Source organism: Oryzias melastigma, linkage group LG13 (genome assembly GCF_002922805.2).
Source record: "Oryzias melastigma strain HK-1 linkage group LG13, ASM292280v2, whole genome shotgun sequence".
Classification (NCBI taxonomy): Eukaryota; Metazoa; Chordata; class Actinopteri; order Beloniformes; family Adrianichthyidae; genus Oryzias; species Oryzias melastigma.
The window spans coordinates 15992193-15995351 of NC_050524.1; positions in this window are offsets into that span (position 1 = coordinate 15992193).

Sequence of the window (3159 nt, forward strand, 5' to 3'; positions counted from 1 at the left end):
ACAAAAAAGTAAAAAACTTGCATGTTTTTATATCAAATTATCAACAGAAGTAGTGCAAAGTCCCACACACCCCTGAAGTGGACACATCCAACATTAATCCCTAATAAAAAGCCATGTGTGCAGCCCGGCTGTACGTCGCTCGAGTGTTATGGATTCAGAAAAGACTCGGGGATGAACTGGCCTGAAATGAACACAAAAGCGCACACACTAATGGAGAGCGTCTCACTTATGAAGAAGTATATATGCAGCAGGCGCGCTCACGACGTGTGTGTGTGTGTGTGTGTGCATCGGTGTCTGCTTGTGTGAATTTGTGTGTGTTGTCTGAAGCAACCCCAGGGAGGGGCTCTGACATTGAAGACGGGTTAAATCCTGTTTTACATTCAAGTGGCAGGCCCTAGTTCATTAGAGTGAGGATCATTCCTCCTCAAGACCAAAGGAAGCGCATACTAAACAAGAGCAGTTGTCGGGGAGAAAATGCCATTGTACGTGCAAAACCTTATGGATTGTACGAAAGGGTGTGTGTGTGTCTTTACGTCATAATCAAGAGAAACAAAGGTGTGGTGTTGTGTGCTACCTGTTTGTGCATCTGTTGTCCACAAACATGAGTCATGACAGGTTTTGCTCGGCCTGTCATTGAGTCACCCGTGCGCCCTGTCTGTCACTAACTTTGATGGCTTATCTTAGCCTCTGAATTAGAGTCGTGCTCCCAGGGGAAATACCTCGGCACATGTAAATGCATTGGAAAGAGTGCAAATATGGCAAAGAGGAGAAGAGCTAAGAGACATCCAGGCACTTTCTTTCTTTCTTTCCCTTCTGCCGATTTCATCTTTTGGTGATGCCTCCCAACCGTCTCCAGGACAAGTTCAATCCATACATAATGCTCCTCTCCGGGCCGGTCCTTTCATCCGTTCCTGTGGCATTTAACACCTGAGAGCAGATGAGCGCCCCGCAATCCAAGTACGCAGAGGTTACGACTCCAACTTTCAGGACTGAGAGTGTAGGTGTGAAATTGAGGTTGGGATGTGTTGTGCTGCTGTTGTGGTTTCTATCGCTGCTCGGGGGTCTGGGAAAGATGCTGTTTGTCAGTGAGGGCGCGTCTCCTGCCTCTGGGCGCCCTGCCCTTTAGACGCGCCAGGCCTCGGGAGCCTTCAGCATGCCAAACAGACCTGGGTAGTCAGATGCAGCCACAGAGGAGGGAGGTGGAGAGTGGAATGGGGGGGGGTGCAGGAGAATGTGAAGAGGAGTCCAGGAAGAGAGGACTCCTGGGTGAAAGGGTAGAAGAGGATCTGAGGAGCTGGTCACACTGCAGCAGCCATGCAGTCGCACTCTGCATGAGAAACACCGCCGCACTAAAACGCCTCGGGAATCTGGGTGAAGGAGAAGCCGGAGGAAGGGATGAAGAAGAAGACAGGGGAGGAAGAGAGGGCGACGACGGAGTGAGCCTCAACAGCAGGACTCTGTGTCGATGGATGAGAGATATCACAGACCTTAGCCCTAACCTAGTCAGAGATAGTTATCAAAGACCTCCAGCACTTCCACACACACCAGCCTCCTGCTGCAGAGTTCAGCTCATGTTTAACGCCTGAAGATCAGCAGCTCATTAAACAAATTACCCAAACACAGTTCGTCTAGAAATACCACAACTCGTGAGCATATATGTTGGAGCAGAAACCCATCTTTGCTGAATAGAAAACAGATTTTTTTCCATTTTGCCTTTTTCACATTCTATTTGATACTTCAAAAATACTAATAAAATGCATTAAAGTACAATTAACTTTTTTCTCTTATTATGTCCTGCTGTGGAGCCATAAGAAGCAAATATGTTTAAGTAAGCTCCGCCCACCAACATGTGCAGCTAAATCTTATAAAGGAAAAGAAAAAAAGAAGAAAGAAGTCAACCAGGAGGATTGAGAAACAAGAATTCCCAGAGAGCTGAAGCTCAGAGGACATCATTCCCTTTCCTTTTGGTGACTCATTTGAGTTTTCCTGAATCTGTAGCTTCCATGAAGCCCGTCTGTCTATAATCATCTAAAGTGGTGATCAGAACTTCTAATTACACTTTTAAAAAACTACTTTGTGGATCATTGCATGATGTTTTACAAGTTTCTTGTAAACGACAAGTAAACAAACAGCAGCCTCGCTTTATGATTTGATCATATTAAATTCAGCACTTCAGATAAATCTTTTTAAAGATCAATTTGTTTATTTAAAAAAAAAGATTTAAAATCTACGATAGTGTTTGTAATAATTAAACTGTTGCATTTTGTTTGGCATGGAGTGGAATTCTTTGCTAAGTCTGAGCTACAAAAAATGCTTTGCTACTAGATCTATGTTTCATTTTCTACTTTCTGTATATATTTTATTTACCTTATTCTAGATGAATGTTGATCATTTTTCACTTTTGAGTTCATTTTGTTAACTGGACACTCATCCACGCTCATCGTCTTGAAGCCGCCATCAAAGAATTTCATTTTCCCTGATTTTTTTCCCTCATTATAGCTGTGAAATGCTGCTGTGCTTCAGATCTCTTTGATAAAGATTTACACAGTTCACTTACAGTTACAGTCAATCTCCGTCTATCCTACGGGCTCAAGGATGTGGCTGGAAAACTCTGGAAAACATTGGAGTTCATGGTCAGCTCCATGCCGGTCCAACCCGTCCATCCAAACTAAAAGTGGGTTTATGGAGCTTCTGAATATTTAAAGTGTTTGTTTTTTGGGTCTGATTTTTCCATAGAAGTTTATTCCTGAACTACTGTGAGCTTTTGGAGAAAGCACTTGTTAACATCCGTGCTTTAAGCTTTTTTTTAGGTAAAGAGGTTTTCTCCTAACATTTTTCTCGAACAGATTTTAGTTTTGTTTACGATGTCCAGATTTAAGCAGTAAATGTAGCTCAGTTTGTTCATTTTTGTGTATTTCTTTGAGAGCTGCATGATTTAAAATAGATTTTTAATGCTTAAGCCCTCATAAGCAGAAATGGAAACATTTCTGTAAATGTTTTCTGTTTCCTTCTGCTTTATGAGATAAACTTTTTGTTTTTCTGAAGTTTTTGCCTTTAGAAATAAGAGTTGGTAATGTCAAAGTGTGTGGCAGTCTTTTCAGTCTTTGAACTCTAATAATAAAATAAACCACCAATGATTAATTAAAATGTTAATTTCTT